This window comes from Musa acuminata, chromosome BXJ3-11, assembly GCF_036884655.1.
Source record: "Musa acuminata AAA Group cultivar baxijiao chromosome BXJ3-11, Cavendish_Baxijiao_AAA, whole genome shotgun sequence".
Classification (NCBI taxonomy): domain Eukaryota; kingdom Viridiplantae; phylum Streptophyta; class Magnoliopsida; order Zingiberales; family Musaceae; genus Musa; species Musa acuminata.
In genome coordinates this window covers 32,867,178-32,884,820 of record NC_088359.1, presented here as the reverse complement: position 1 = coordinate 32,884,820, position 17,643 = coordinate 32,867,178, and the positions used below count along the sequence as shown (strand labels likewise).

General features: G+C 38.3%; 1 protein-coding gene across 28 annotated transcripts in view; it reads left to right on the top strand.

The window, feature by feature from the left end:
- The first annotated feature begins 4,380 nt into the window (after positions 1-4,380).
- LOC108952056 (uncharacterized) overlaps positions 4,381-17,643 on the top strand; it is a 65,175-nt gene continuing 51,912 nt past the window's right edge. For 17 of the 28 annotated variants that reach the window (XM_065174904.1, XM_065174930.1, XM_065174924.1 and 14 more), the window contains exons 1-2: positions 5,878-6,118; positions 6,929-8,608. The gene's annotated coding sequence lies outside the window, so the exon portion shown is untranslated. Of the gene's footprint in view, positions 4,570-5,877; positions 6,119-6,515; positions 6,591-6,928; positions 8,609-17,643 lie in introns of those variants that run through there. The other 11 variants (XM_065174917.1, XM_065174910.1, XM_065174922.1 and 8 more) reach the window with 8 other exon arrangements.

Here is a 17,643-nt window from a genome sequence, read left to right as displayed (position 1 = left end):
CCTAAACCCTAAACCCTAAACCCTAAACCCTAAACCCTAAACCCTAAACCCTAAACCCTAAACCCTAAACCCTAAACCCTAAACCCTAAACCCTAAACCCTAAACCCTAAACCCTAAACCCTAAACCCTAAACCCTAAACCCTAAACCCTAAACCCTAAACCCTAAACCCTAAACCCTAAACCCTAAACCCTAAACCCTAAACCCTAAACCCTAAACCCTAAACCCTAAACCCTAAACCCTAAACCCTAAACCCTAAACCCTAAACCCTAAACCCTAAACCCTAAACCCTAAACCCTAAACCCTAAACCCTAAACCCTAAACCCTAAACCCTAAACCCTAAACCCTAAACCCTAAACCCTAAACCCTAAACCCTAAACCCTAAACCCTAAACCCTAAACCCTAAACCCTAAACCCTAAACCCTAAACCCTAAACCCTAAACCCTAAACCCTAAACCCTAAACCCTAAACCCTAAACCCTAAACCCTAAACCCTAAACCCTAAACCCTAAACCCTAAACCCTAAACCCTAAACCCTAAACCCTAAACCCTAAACCCTAAACCCTAAACCCTAAACCCTAAACCCTAAACCCTAAACCCTAAACCCTAAACCCTAAACCCTAAACCCTAAACCCTAAACCCTAAACCCTAAACCCTAAACCCTAAACCCTAAACCCTAAACCCTAAACCCTAAACCCTAAACCCTAAACCCTAAACCCTAAACCCTAAACCCTAAACCCTAAACCCTAAACCCTAAACCCTAAACCCTAAACCCTAAACCCTAAACCCTAAACCCTAAACCCTAAACCCTAAACCCTAAACCCTAAACCCTAAACCCTAAACCCTAAACCCTAAACCCTAAACCCTAAACCCTAAACCCTAAACCCTAAACCCTAAACCCTAAACCCTAAACCCTAAACCCTAAACCCTAAACCCTAAACCCTAAACCCTAAACCCTAAACCCTAAACCCTAAACCCTAAACCCTAAACCCTAAACCCTAAACCCTAAACCCTAAACCCTAAACCCTAAACCCTAAACCCTAAACCCTAAACCCTAAACCCTAAACCCTAAACCCTAAACCCTAAACCCTAAACCCTAAACCCTAAACCCTAAACCCTAAACCCTAAACCCTAAACCCTAAACCCTAAACCCTAAACCCTAAACCCTAAACCCTAAACCCTAAACCCTAAACCCTAAACCCTAAACCCTAAACCCTAAACCCTAAACCCTAAACCCTAAACCCTAAACCCTAAACCCTAAACCCTAAACCCTAAACCCTAAACCCTAAACCCTAAACCCTAAACCCTAAACCCTAAACCCTAAACCCTAAACCCTAAACCCTAAACCCTAAACCCTAAACCCTAAACCCTAAACCCTAAACCCTAAACCCTAAACCCTAAACCCTAAACCCTAAACCCTAAACCCTAAACCCTAAACCCTAAACCCTAAACCCTAAACCCTAAACCCTAAACCCTAAACCCTAAACCCTAAACCCTAAACCCTAAACCCTAAACCCTAAACCCTAAACCCTAAACCCTAAACCCTAAACCCTAAACCCTAAACCCTAAACCCTAAACCCTAAACCCTAAACCCTAAACCCTAAACCCTAAACCCTAAACCCTAAACCCTAAACCCTAAACCCTAAACCCTAAACCCTAAACCCTAAACCCTAAACCCTAAACCCTAAACCCTAAACCCTAAACCCTAAACCCTAAACCCTAAACCCTAAACCCTAAACCCTAAACCCTAAACCCTAAACCCTAAACCCTAAACCCTAAACCCTAAACCCTAAACCCTAAACCCTAAACCCTAAACCCTAAACCCTAAACCCTAAACCCTAAACCCTAAACCCTAAACCCTAAACCCTAAACCCTAAACCCTAAACCCTAAACCCTAAACCCTAAACCCTAAACCCTAAACCCTAAACCCTAAACCCTAAACCCTAAACCCTAAACCCTAAACCCTAAACCCTAAACCCTAAACCCTAAACCCTAAACCCTAAACCCTAAACCCTAAACCCTAAACCCTAAACCCTAAACCCTAAACCCTAAACCCTAAACCCTAAACCCTAAACCCTAAACCCTAAACCCTAAACCCTAAACCCTAAACCCTAAACCCTAAACCCTAAACCCTAAACCCTAAACCCTAAACCCTAAACCCTAAACCCTAAACCCTAAACCCTAAACCCTAAACCCTAAACCCTAAACCCTAAACCCTAAACCCTAAACCCTAAACCCTAAACCCTAAACCCTAAACCCTAAACCCTAAACCCTAAACCCTAAACCCTAAACCCTAAACCCTAAACCCTAAACCCTAAACCCTAAACCCTAAACCCTAAACCCTAAACCCTAAACCCTAAACCCTAAACCCTAAACCCTAAACCCTAAACCCTAAACCCTAAACCCTAAACCCTAAACCCTAAACCCTAAACCCTAAACCCTAAACCCCTAAACCCTAAACCCTAAACCCTAAACCCTAAACCCTAAACCCTAAACCCTAAACCCTAAACCCTAAACCCTAAACCCTAAACCCTAAACCCTAAACCCTAAACCCTAAACCCTAAACCCTAAACCCTAAACCCTAAACCCTAAACCCTAAACCCTAAACCCTAAACCCTAAACCCTAAACCCTAAACCCTAAACCCTAAACCCTAAACCCTAAACCCTAAACCCTAAACCCTAAACCCTAAACCCTAAACCCTAAACCCTAAACCCTAAACCCTAAACCCTAAACCCTAAACCCTAAACCCTAAACCCTAAACCCTAAACCCTAAACCCTAAACCCTAAACCCTAAACCCTAAACCCTAAACCCTAAACCCTAAACCCTAAACCCTAAACCCTAAACCCTAAACCCTAAACCCTAAACCCTAAACCCTAAACCCTAAACCCTAAACCCTAAACCCTAAACCCTAAACCCTAAACCCTAAACCCTAAACCCTAAACCCTAAACCCTAAACCCTAAACCCTAAACCCTAAACCCTAAACCCTAAACCCTAAACCCTAAACCCTAAACCCTAAACCCTAAACCCTAAACCCTAAACCCTAAACCCTAAACCCTAAACCCTAAACCCTAAACCCTAAACCCTAAACCCTAAACCCTAAACCCTAAACCCTAAACCCTAAACCCTAAACCCTAAACCCTAAACCCTAAACCCTAAACCCTAAACCCTAAACCCTAAACCCTAAACCCTAAACCCTAAACCCTAAACCCTAAACCCTAAACCCTAAACCCTAAACCCTAAACCCTAAACCCTAAACCCTAAACCCTAAACCCTAAACCCTAAACCCTAAACCCTAAACCCTAAACCCTAAACCCTAAACCCTAAACCCTAAACCCTAAACCCTAAACCCTAAACCCTAAACCCTAAACCCTAAACCCTAAACCCTAAACCCTAAACCCTAAACCCTAAACCCTAAACCCTAAACCCTAAACCCTAAACCCTAAACCCTAAACCCTAAACCCTAAACCCTAAACCCTAAACCCTAAACCCTAAACCCTAAACCCTAAACCCTAAACCCTAAACCCTAAACCCTAAACCCTAAACCCTAAACCCTAAACCCTAAACCCTAAACCCTAAACCCTAAACCCTAAACCCTAAACCCTAAACCCTAAACCCTAAACCCTAAACCCTAAACCCTAAACCCTAAACCCTAAACCCTAAACCCTAAACCCTAAACCCTAAACCCTAAACCCTAAACCCTAAACCCTAAACCCTAAACCCTAAACCCTAAACCCTAAACCCTAAACCCTAAACCCTAAACCCTAAACCCTAAACCCTAAACCCTAAACCCTAAACCCTAAACCCTAAACCCTAAACCCTAAACCCTAAACCCTAAACCCTAAACCCTAAACCCTAAACCCTAAACCCTAAACCCTAAACCCTAAACCCTAAACCCTAAACCCTAAACCCTAAACCCTAAACCCTAAACCCTAAACCCTAAACCCTAAACCCTAAACCCTAAACCCTAAACCCTAAACCCTAAACCCTAAACCCTAAACCCTAAACCCTACCCCTAAACCCTAAACCCTAAACCCTAAACCCCAAACCCTATATTATTTTAAATCTCAAGTATTTAAATATTTATTATTTTTTTATTGCCAATGTGTCCTGCGTCAATTACTTTAAATCTTAATTTTTCTATTATTTAGTAATCTCTCTTTTTGAATTGGAAATATGATGTCATGGCGAGGAGGGCCTCCACTGGGTAGGGGCGGGGCCCATGCGCTCGTTTGGGCCTAAGCAGGGCTCGGCTCGGGCACCGGCCTGATTCAATGGTTACAGGTTTTAAACTTTATCGGGCGAATTTATATCTTACTTTCTATTGAACCAAATTTGAATATGGACGGTATAAAATCCCGCCCCTTACCCATCGCACAACGCACACCGGGTCACCTGTGCCTAAACCCAGCGACTCTTTCTCCCGTGCGACGACTGCGTCTTTCCTCGGCGATCGGCTGTCTTCCTCCCCATCGACGAACAGCGGACGCAACGGCGGTGTCTTCCTCCGCTGAGTTCCTGTCGCTGCGGCGTTTTCCTCTCCATCGGCGAAACAGCGTCTCCGCCCCCCCGGTATCTCTCTCTTTCTTTTCCTCTTCCTCCTTCGCCGTTGCAGCCCCCCCTTCCCCGATCCCTCCTCTCTCCCCCTCCCTCTTCCACTGTCGCAGCTCCGCTCCTTCCGCCGACACCTTCCTCCCCCTCCCTTCTCCTCCCTCTTTACCCTTTACCCCTCTCTCGCTGCTCCTCCCTACGCCGGCACCTTCCTCCCCTTCCCTTCTCCTCCCTCCTTCTTCTCCCTTCGTCGCGGTTCCTCCCCGATCCTCGACACCATCCTCCCCTCCCCTTCGCATCCGGGACCACTGCTCCTCCTCCCTCTTCCATCCCTTCCTCGCAGCGCCCTCCCACCACCACACACACACTCCCCACCCCGCCCCCCCCCCCCCCCCCCCCCCCCCACTGCGGTGCCCCATTCCTACACCCTTAGCCGATAGAGTTGGTTGCTGATGATGAAAATCTCGATATTCTAGGTTATGGTTTGCGATCTTGGCAATTGTTGTTTTTAATCTTGATAGAGTAGGTTATTTTTTATATTCTCTGATTCCCGGTAGAATGTTATAGTTATTGGGTTTGCTGATCATCTTCTTGACACCATCAATTTTAACTTCTGATATGTTTCTATTTTTTATAAAATATATGTCTGATTTCTTTTTCTTTTTATTGATCGTGTTTTCTGGAGGAAAGGAAAGTTATATAGTGTAGTAGGGTTAGTAGATAATCTTCTCTTTTGGTGAATAAATAATTTAGTGTAGTATTACTTATTGATAATTTGGTGAATAAATAATATGTTGGAAGTCTCTGTGGTAGTTCATAGTTCTTTTCAAAAGAACTAAAACCATAGGAAGTTTGTATATTAAAGGAACAATCTGATTTTTACTTAGGATTGTTGAAGCATCTGAACACATATTGGATTTTAACTTAACTACAGGTTTTGTAAACTAATTTTTGCAATTTTGGGTTTCATATTAAGTATTTCTTTGCACATATGGCTAACCTACTTACCTACCTACTTACATTTGTGACTTGATAAAGTGTAATCGGTCATTAAACACTAGAAGCAAGGCATTTGACTGAGATTTATGTTTCTTTTTCTGCATCCTTAATTAGCCCGTTTTTTACTCATTGTGCATCTGACATTATCCCTAAACCGTAAGCTAAAATCATAAACTCTAAACCCTAAATTATTTTAAATCTTAATTATTTAAATTGTTAATTATTTTAGTTATTTAAATCTTAATTATTTAACTTGTTAATTATTCTAGTTAATTTGTATCTTTAGTTCGATTGAACCGAATGAGAATACAGACAGCTTAAAGCCCCGCCCCTTACCCACCCGCACAATGGACACCGCGGGCACCCGTGCCCTAAACCCAGCGACTCTTTCTCCCGAGCGACGACTACGGCGTTTCCTCGGCGATCGGCTGTCTTCCTCCCCATCGGCGAACAGCGGAAGCAACGGCGGTGTCTTCCTCCGCTGAGTTCCTGTCGCTGCGGCGTTTTCCTCGGTGAACGGCGGCAGCCGCGTCTTCCTCTCCATCGGCGAAACAGCGTCTCCGCCCCCCCGGTATCTCTCTCTTTCTTTTCCTCTTCCTCCTTCGCCGTTGCAGCCCCCCCCTTCCCCGATCCCTCCTCTCTCCCCCTCCCTCTTCCACTGTCGCAGCTCTGATCCTTCCGCCGACACCTTCCTCCCCCTCCCTTCTCCTCCCTCTTTACCCTTTACCCCTCTCTCGCTGCTCCTCCCTTCCCCGACACCATCCTCCCCTTCCCTCCTTCCCCCTTCGTCACGTTTCCTCCCCCTTCTCCGACACCATCCTCCCCTCCTCTTCCCCTCCTGGACCACAGCTCTTCCTCCCTCTTCCATCCCTTCCTGGAAGCGCCCCCCCACACCCAACACACCCCGCAACCGCCGCCCCCACTCCCGATAGAGTAGGTTACTGATGTGGAAAATCTCGATATTGTAGGTTATTGTATGCGATCTTGGCAATTGGTGTTTTTAATCTTGAGAGCAGGTTATTTTCTATATTCTCTGATTCCAGGTGAAATGTTAGTTAATGGGTTTGCTGATCATCTTTTTGACACCATCAATTTTAACTTCTCACAAGTCCTTGGTTACGTTAGTACATTCTAGTTGCATGTAATGGCATGAGCTGCATGTTGCCTTGTGCAATGTTGACTGATTGGTAAAGGATGCACAAGTAGACCTTCAATGACTTGTACATCCCAGATATATGGCGAGGATCATTGAATTTTTCTCAAAGGTTAATTTGTTTTATGAAACCAGTAGGACATTCTTTTACTTTTGTTGAAGTTGACATTTCTTTATTTGTTCATTAGCTTCAATATTTGGTATTTTTTATGTTTGTTATCTTTCCAGAGTGGGATTACCAAGCAGTAGGGAGTTATTTGATGCTAAATTGGAGAAGAAAACTTACAGGATTATTACTCGAGTTTATGAATGATTCCCAAAAAACATTGCTACCAGTTGTCCAAAAGCCTGATGGGAAGAAAAATTGGATGGTTTGTGATCAGATTCCTATGAACAATTTCTGCTGCTAATTAGATCTCTAGGTCTTTGTTTATCTTTTATATCTTCTCTGACTACTCTATGTTATATTTGATATTACTGATTCTGAGGTGCCAAATTTAGTTTATTATTTAATTTTTAAAGAAGAATAGAGTGATTTGCTTAATAAAGCTCCAACAAGTCAAATATGTAGTACCTGGTATTGAAGACTTTGACCACATTGATATCTCTGAATTTGTTCAAAAAGCCAAGGGTCTCTTAGTAAGTTTCAGAAAATTAGAACTTGGAAACAGTGACAGTGACAGCTGAGGAATTAGCTGTGGTACCTATATTGCAGAATCAACTTTCCATGCTTGAACACTGCTCATCTTTCATTCCTCAGATTATATATGGCAGCAAGGAATCTCTTGAAAGCTACTGTTCCCTTCTCTTGTTGTCTAGAGATGACATATTTTAATGTGGTTGATGGCAAGGGATATTCTTCTCTATATGAACCACGACCAAGCATTAAGGGTCAATACGAGGATTCTTTTGGTCAATTTTCGTGGCTGCCCAACCACTTACTTGATGGTGGCGACAGGCTACTTTTCATGGACGAGGTGGAGGTGGGTTTTCTCTCGTTGCATCGGTCTTCGATGACGATGGCATGCTTTTGCTTGCTTCCATCCTATTGTCATCGTTCCGTCGTAAGTTCTTGATCCTTGGTCCAAAGATGGTTCGGTACAGGGATTCTTTGGGAAAGATTCTTTTGGTCTATTTCATGACCGCCCCTTCCTCGACGATGGTGGAAACCTAGCCGTAGACACCATCATCAGCTTAGATTCCTTGGTAGAGGCTAAAAACGAAGGTGGCGATCAACAAGGAGGGTTTTCTGTAGTTGCATCGATGGTGATCTCATGCTTTTGCTTGTTTCCTATCCTATGGTGGCCATTCTTTCGCAAATTCTTGATCCTTGGTGCAGAGAAGTGTCGGTTCAAAGATTCTTATGAATAGATTCTGTTGGTCATAGATTGTCATAGCAAGCTATGCTGCTGCCTAGCTTGCAATGAAGATGGCAATTGACGAGGAGGTTTTTTTCTCTCATTAGGCCGGTGATGCTTTGTCTTTCTTCCAGCCCTATCATTGCTGTTTGATCACAGATTCTTGATCTAATGGTCCAGAGGAGAAGAGTTAGTAGGTTGGTTCTTTGGGACATGGAGTGTTCCTTTCCCACATGATTGATTTCTGCCCATTGGCGAGGAAACCTTCCGTCAATGGCATAATTGCGTTGATAAAGGAACCTGAGGTGTAGTAGATTATTTGGTCATAGTGTGTTGCTATGATCGTGCTGTTTGTGCTTCTTATGGATGAAGAAGAGATAATTGGATTGGTTGCCGATAAGTGGCTGAGAAAGTTTATTCATTAGTGTTTGATAAATCCAGCTAATCTGTTTGTAATATTATGATCAGCTTAGTGAGTGTGGGAAGTTCTATATGGCAAGCCAAGGCAGGAACCGACCACAACCAGTAATTGAATATGATATTTATTCAGGTGAGCATTGTTTTGATTGAAGCTTATTGGACTTTCGTAGTTCTAATGCTTGAGTGAATATTTTTGTGCAATTTAGTTTTGTCTCCTTTCATTTTTTTTATGGCATGTTATACTTAGGTTTGTATCACATGAAATTATTTTAGTAATCTCTTTTTAAGTAATAGAAGCTAAATAATTGATTTGCATTTTCTTTCCATAATGCATTTTCATTACTAATTCTGTTACATCTGTCTTGTATACATATCAGTACGTCATCTTATATAAGACTTTTGGATGGCTTGACGAATATGCATTCATGAATCTAACATCTAAATTTTCCCCTAAACCCTAAAATTATCAAATTCTGAATTACCCTATTTTTCCCTCTCAGTTTTCAATCTTTCTTGAACTTTTTGTATTTCCCTTTTCATTGTAAGTTTAATAATTAAGCTAGCATTTATTTTGTTAAATTTTATTTTTGTGCCAAAAAAGTGGGAATCCATCTTGTAATGTTGAAATTTTTAATTTTTCGAATTAATATTTTATGTTATTAATATTTAAAAAATTTTGTATATAATTTTAATAATACTTAATAAATTTCTCTTGCATTGCTGTACTTATGATGATTATTTTTTTCTAGTTTTTCAATTAGTATTACTTTTTTCCCATTCATGAACAATAATGGGCCTATTGTGAGTAGTAATGGCCTACCTCTACACGGTAATGGGCTAGTCATTAACTATCGCCAACGTGGCCTGGTTATTATTCATATATTTTAGTAATATTTATATTTTGTACCAAATCATGATGTTAATACGATAAACCCTTCATGTTAATGCGACAAATCCCTTCGTCTCCATTGCTCTCCATGGCTCCCTCCACTCGCCGCCTCCCAACTCCCCACAACTACCTTCTTGAGCCTCATTTGCTTAATCCTTAGACATTCTCATTATCGTCTCATTTGTCCCTTTTCTGCCCTTCCTCAAGATAAAGCATGTTTGTCATCACCTTTGCATCTCAAAAAATCTATGGAAGAGTAGTTGTTGGATGAATCAACAAGGCCTAATTTCTCTTGAACAAGGAAGGAGATGGGATTTTCTCATCTTTAAGGATTTAACATTTTTCTATGTCATCGTTGTTGACATTGTCAATATGTGGAATTATTTAATTTTTTATTTAATATAAAATCTGAAGTTCACATTCATTGAGCCCTATAGGAGTTTCATAGAACCTTATCTCTAGATCTTGATTGATTTTGATGATTGTTTTGTTGTTTGCGGTCTCGGCAATTGATGTTGAAAAGCTCCATCAATTTTAATTTCTCACATGCTTGCATTTTGTTATAAAATTTTTGCGTAATTGCTTATTTCTCTTTCGCTCATGCTTTTTGGAGGAAAGGAAAGTTATATAGTGTAGTAGGGCCAGTAAGATAATCTCCTCTTTAGAATATGGTATAATTTCTTTTCCTCTTTTTTTTATTTCATTATGTTCTTGGTATCCATCCTTTTAGGTTTATGATGTCTGTGGTCACCCAGTATAATTCTTTTTACTAAAAGGATAAAAAGGCTAGACAAATGATATTTAATATAATTATGTTTAAGCCAGAAGATGACATGATCTACACAAGATTGACTTCTTAATATAGACAACAATTACTGGGCTTTTCATTGATGCTCAATTTATATTTATGATTGGTATAACAATAATTTGACGAAATAATAATTGTTTCATCTATTAATTTTCAAGATTTTTTTGATTTAAATGTATAATAAGATCAAAGTTCTGAACAGTTTAGCTGGCTTAAAGCAGCTGCAGATGGCCTAAAAATTCCCAAAAATATATATTGGTTTGATGTTACATAGTTGTTGGTTCGTGCCTTAATCAAAAGCTTGAAATAAAAGTTTACAAAGGTTTATACCTATGAAATTTGGATTGAATTAAAAGATCCTCCTCTTTTGGTTCTAATGTAGTATCAAATGACAAGGATGAGCTCTGGTATTTTTTAGCATCAATATCATCGTGGAAGGAGGTGGCATCTTTTTTTACAATATGCATTAAGCCAGCTCTGTTATGAACAATAGTCCTTGTCCTCTCCAAATTGGATTAATTCTTCCTGAATAATGTCTTTTTAGCTTATCTATTTTGAGATATTTTTGCAAAAGTGTATAATTTGGTAATTTTATCAAAAGCTGGTCTTTATGTTCTTTTAGAACTTCACTCATGTTTAATTAGGTACAAAATTTGCTGCTATTTTAATTTCGTATCCATAATTTATATTCTCCTTTTTGAATTTTGTCTATTATTTTTCTAAATTTGTTGTAGGCTACCTTTTAATACTCTGTGAGTCTACTACCATGTTCTTGTATGGTAATTAAACTGGTATAACACAAGTGGCTTCATATGAGAAATTTTAGAGTTTTTTGCACAGAAGTCCTATTTATGTGTGATTTTCAGCAAGAATTATTGAACATGACATCTAGATCCTTCCTAGAATTATTTTTGTGCATGTTTTTTTGTAGGAAGTAGATCCTTTACTAGAAAACTACTTCATCGCATGAATATTCAATTTAAACCTGCATTTGGTTTAAAAACATGATCCTTTATTATCTCTTTTCATGTTGGCCAGGTGGACATTCGTGTTGGTTACCATTTATTTTTTGTTATGTCCTTAAACTTTAAACATTTGTCCAATAGGCATTATGATTTATGCTCCTTATTATATTCCTTATGTGCATAATATTTTAGTCTAGAACATGTGATTTTTCCTTAACATAGGCATTCCAAGTGCTCTTAAATCAATTTAAAAGTTCTTTGTTGAGTACTGACATATGAAACTATACATACAACCAGTGATTTAAAAAGCGTTAGGCGCCAAGGTCCAAAAATGCCCGAGACGCTAGGCGGCCGTTCGAGCGAAATGAGACGCTAAAATATAAAAATTTATAATATAATTAATAAATATATTTATTTAAATAAAAAATATGTTATTAAATTAAGAAAATCAGGTACAAAATCACAATGCCACGTTAATAAAAAGTCTCAAAAATCAAAACAATAAAATTTTACATCAAATTTATAGAGTTGCTTTCTACACTTACCATTTATTCTGAAACCTAACAATAATTTTAAATACATAAAAATTAATATTATTAAAATCAAAATAATATATTATTGATCTAATAAATAAAAATATTGTTATTAGTATATAGTTAGCAGTATATGTTAATATACTGTTAACAATATATATAGTGAGAAGAGTGTGAGAAGATCGAGGTTGTTGAGGCAATAGCAGCGGTAGCAGGCGATAGCTGGAGCGGAAGCGGGAGCTGCGAGCAACAGTTGTTGTGACAACAGCGGCAAGCGACGATTGTGGCAGCTGCGAGCAATCGGCGAGCAATGATTGTGGTAGCGACGAGTAGCGATAGTAGCGGTGAGCAACGATAGTGGCAACGACAGTACAGAGCAACGATAGCGGAGAAGAAATCTTGGTGGCAAAATCGCGAAGGCTAGGGTCGGGGAAGTCGGGGAAATCGCAAGAGGGAGCCTGATATCGGTGATTTAGTTGGCTCGAATGAACCAACTAAAGCATCGGAGATCGACCCGAATTGACCAGTGCCTCTTTGAAGCACGTCGCCCGGAAATGAAGCGAGGCGCTTAGGCCTCGCCTTGCCTCGCCCGAGCGCCTATTGTAATCACTGCTTACAACTCAGCTCATATATGAAAGTATAGCTGGTGGTCCATACTCGATGGTGGAGTGTCACTAGCAATCACCAAAGATCACATCTTCAAGAAGCTCGAGGAAGCAACCAATATTTGATTGCTTCCATAGGGTTTGCTAGGGTTGAGTTAAATTTGGAGATGTTTAATCTTTAAGCATATAATTTGATGATCTTACAGTACAAATATTTAACCATAGAATTTGGAGATGTTTGATCTTGGTTGGAACATGCTAAGGCAAAGAAATGGAGAAGAGGAAAGGGGGATTTGTTGCCAGTGAAAGTGGGTGTGACAACAATTGCTATAAAGGAGAAAGTGTAGTGGCTTTTAGAAAAGGAAGAAGAGGGAAGAAAGAGAGAGGGGGTTGCCACCAAAGGAAGAGAGGTTGTTAGTTGTTGGTTATCGATTGCCAATCGCCAATCACATCACAATTGAATGCAAGGAGAGTTGCAAGGAGTGTAAGCCAATTCGTTGGTTGGGAAAATCATTTCTTATTTAGCGTTTCTAAGTTTTAGTGTTTAATTTAATATTTATAAATTTATATATGTAGAAAAATAAATATATAACTTAGTGGCAAAACATGCATTATCACTAATATATATTTTGATGATAAATGTGAAATTATTGTCAATCAAGATATTATTTATCATAATACTTGGCATGGATTGACTATCTTCGTATTATGCCAACATAGATTGTTATACAAAAGTGATCACTTTATGCATACCAAATCAGCCCATTCTTTATTTTAAGGTTATTAGGTATGATTCATCGCCTTGTATTATATCATTATGTCAAGCTTATCATCATAAACAAAAAGGTTGTTGTTGCTATCTTATATGAGTAAAGGAGTATTCAGATCAAGAAACTGATCTAAATCAAATTTTTGTGTTTAGAGAGTTCCCTGATGTTTTCCCGGATGACTTGCTCGGATTACCTTTAAATGGATATAGGGAATTTGTTATTTATTTGGTCTCTGGACACAATCCCAATATCTAAGCCCTCTTAGAAAGTGGCACCACTCGAGCTAGTGGAATTGAAGAAGTTTAATTTGTAAAATGATACGAACTTGTGGTAAATGTTGGTTTTGTGATTGTATAGATTTTCGCACTTATGGATTTATGATGTGGTTATCGTTTAGTTGAGTTGGCTTTCGATTTTATGAATCATCGAGTGATTTGGTGTTTGATTATAACTACACAGGCTTATGAATTGTGGATTATGGGTTTGAATTATGACTTTAATGATTTTTAGGGTCCTCAAATGTAGATTGGATCCTGGAGTTGATTGTTGATGAAATTTTAATAATATGGATTTTGAGATAGGCTCACACCTCCTGAATGTGATTATTTGGGGCACGTGACAGATGTTGTATCTGAACAAGATTTGTGGATCCCTGAGATATTTGATACATTTGATGTGCAAAATTATATGGAGGTTTAGTAAATTATATACAGATCGATGAAAATTTTTCTTTGATGTCTTTTAGGAATCTTGGATGACGTGGACATCTAGTCCTCTTGCTTCATCTTCTCGTGGGTCCCGTAATCACCTCCATTCTCTCGTCTTACCTCCTCGTATAATTACATCATAATCACAGACATGCACGCCTTAATAATCATAATTCCATCAATGTATGTTTCAAAGTTTTAGACTTGTCAGCAAATCAAAGCAGAACTCCAAAGACCTAGAGGTTTGTTGCAACCTTTTGGTATTCCTGAATGGAAATGGAAATGTGTTTCTATGGATTTTGTTTCAGGACTAACTCAGATTTATGGCCTCTATCTATAAAAACACATTTTTAGTGCGAGTTATGACTTGATGATTTTTAGTGTCCTCAAATTTAGTTTGGATTTTGTATTATATTGTTGATTAAATTTTAATATTATGGATTTTAAGACAGGGTCACACCTCCTGAATGTGATAATTCGGGGGGCTTGATAGAGGAGGTATCAGAACATTATTTGAGGATCACTAAGATATTTGATGTATGATTATAACTACACAGTCTTATGAATTCTGGATTATGGGTGTGAATTATGACTTAATGATTTTTAGTGTCCTCAAATTTAGTTTGGATTCTGTATTATATTGTTGATTAAATTTTAATATTATGGATTTTAAGACGGGGTCACACCTCCTGAATGTGATAATTCGGGGGGCTTGATAGAGGAGGTATCAGAACATTATTTAAGGATCACTAAGATATTTGGTACATTTGATATGCAAAATTATATTGAGATTTAGTAAATCAAATAGAGATCGATGAAAATTTTTTTTTATATCTTTTAGGAATCTAGGATGCCAAGTGCATCTTGTCCTATTGAGGAATGAAGTTGGAAAGGTAGTGAAATCAAATTTTTATATTTTAGAGGATGGCTTATTGAGATTTGGGATAGAGTGTGTGTTCGAAATTACCCAAATTATGATTTAAATATTGTGAGAAAAGGGCATGACTCAATGATATTGATGGCCTCTATCGATGTGCAATCTGATCTTATTCATCAAATTTAAAAATGACAAATCTGAGATCCACATTTAATCTACTTGAGGAATGAAGAAGAAAAGGGATTGAAGCCGAGTTTTCAAATTTTAGAGGATGGCCTTTTGAGTTTTGGGATGGAGTATGTGTTTTAAATGACCCAATTATCAATAACCAAATGCTGAAGCAAGGTCATAATTCGAAGTACATCATGCATTCTGGTACACTGAGATGTATTGAGATCTCCAAAGTCATTATTCGTGAGAAGGTTTGAAGAAGGTGATTGCAATGTATGTTTCAAAGTGTTTGACTTGTCAGCATATCAAAGCAGAAACTTGCTACTGTCAACGTAACTTGATAAGAGAAGAGAAGAGGGATAGAAGTAGAAGAAGTTTAATTTGTAAAAATGATACGAACTTGTGGTAAATGCTGGTTTTGTGATTGTATAGATTTTCGCACTTATGGATTTATGATGTGGTTATCGTTTAGTTGAGTTGGCTTTCGATTTTATGAATCATCGAGTGATTTGGTGTTTGATTATAACTACACAGGCTTATGAATTGTGGATTATGGGTTTGAATTATGACTTTAATGATTTTTAGGGTCCTCAAATGTAGATTGGATCCTGGAGTTGATTGTTGATGAAATTTTAATAATATGGATTTTGAGATAGGCTCACACCTCCTGAATGTGATTATTTGGGGCACGTGACAGATGTTGTATCTGAACAAGATTTGTGGATCCCTGAGATATTTGATACATTTGATGTGCAAAATTATATGGAGGTTTAGTAAATTATATACAGATCGATGAAAATTTTTCTTTGATGTCTTTTAGGAATCTTGGATGACGTGGACATCTAGTCCTCTTGCTTCATCTTCTCGTGGGTCCCGTAATCACCTCCATTCTCTCGTCTTACCTCCTCGTATAATTACATCATAATCACAGACATGCACGCCTTAATAATCATAATTCCATCAATGTATGTTTCAAAGTTTTTGACTTGTCAGCAAATCAAAGCAGAACTCCAAAGACCTAGAGGTTTGTTGCAACCTTTTGGTATTCCTGAATGGAAATGGAAATGTGTTTCTATGGATTTTGTTTCAGGACTAACTCAGATTTATGGCCTCTATCTATAAAAACACATTTTTAGTGCGAGTTATGACTTGATGATTTTTAGTGTCCTCAAATTTAGTTTGGATTTTGTATTATATTGTTGATTAAATTTTAATATTATGGATTTTAAGACAGGGTCACACCTCCTGAATGTGATAATTCGGGGGGCTTGATAGAGGAGGTATCAGAACATTATTTGGGGATCACTAAGATATTTGATGTATGATTATAACTACACAGTCTTATGAATTCTGGATTATGGGTGTGAATTATGACTTAATGATTTTTAGTGTCCTCAAATTTAGTTTGGATTCTGTATTATATTGTTGATTAAATTTTAATATTATGGATTTTAAGACGGGGTCACACCTCCTGAATGTGATAATTCGGGGGGCTTGATAGAGGAGGTATCAGAACATTATTTAAGGATCACTAAGATATTTGGTACATTTGATATGCAAAATTATATTGAGATTTAGTAAATCAAATAGAGATCGATGAAAATTTTTTTTTATATCTTTTAGGAATCTAGGATGCCAAGTGCATCTTGTCCTATTGAGGAATGAAGTTGGAAAGGTAGTGAAATCAAATTTTTATATTTTAGAGGATGGCTTATTGAGATTTGGGATAGAGTGTGTGTTCGAAATTACCCAAATTATGATTTAAATATTGTGAGAAAAGGGCATGACTCAATGATATTGATGGCCTCTATCGATGTGCAATCTGATCTTATTCATCAAATTTAAAAATGACAAATCTGAGATCCACATTTAATCTACTTGAGGAATGAAGAAGAAAAGGGATTGAAGCCGAGTTTTCAAATTTTAGAGGATGGCCTTCTGAGTTTTGGGATGGAGTATGTGTTTTAAATGACCCAATTATCAATAACCAAATGCTGAAGCAAGGTCATAATTCGAAGTACATCATGCATTCTGGTACACTGAGATGTATTGAGATCTCCAAAGTCATTATTCGTGAGAAGGTTTGAAGAAGGTGATTGCAATGTATGTTTCAAAGTGTTTGACTTGTCAGCATATCAAAGCAGAAACTTGCTACTGTCAACGTAACTTGATAAGAGAAGAGAAGAGGGATAGAAGTAGAAGAAGTTTAATTTGTAAAAATGATACGAACTTGTGGTAAATGCTGGTTTTGTGATTGTATAGATTTTCGCACTTATGGATTTATGATGTGGTTATCGTTTAGTTGAGTTGGCTTTCGATTTTATGAATCATCGAGTGATTTGGTGTTTGATTATAACTACACAGGCTTATGAATTGTGGATTATGGGTTTGAATTATGACTTTAATGATTTTTAGGGTCCTCAAATGTAGATTGGATCCTGGAGTTGATTGTTGATGAAATTTTAATAATATGGATTTTGAGATAGGCTCACACCTCCTGAATGTGATTATTTGGGGCACGTGACAGATGTTGTATCTGAACAAGATTTGTGGATCCCTGAGATATTTGATACATTTGATGTGCAAAATTATATGGAGGTTTAGTAAATTATATACAGATCGATGAAAATTTTTCTTTGATGTCTTTTAGGAATCTTGGATGACGTGGACATCTAGTCCTCTTGCTTCATCTTCTCGTGGGTCCCGTAATCACCTCCATTCTCTCGTCTTACCTCCTCGTATAATTACATCATAATCACAGACATGCACGCCTTAATAATCATAATTCCATCAATGTATGTTTCAAAGTTTTTGACTTGTCAGCAAATCAAAGCAGAACT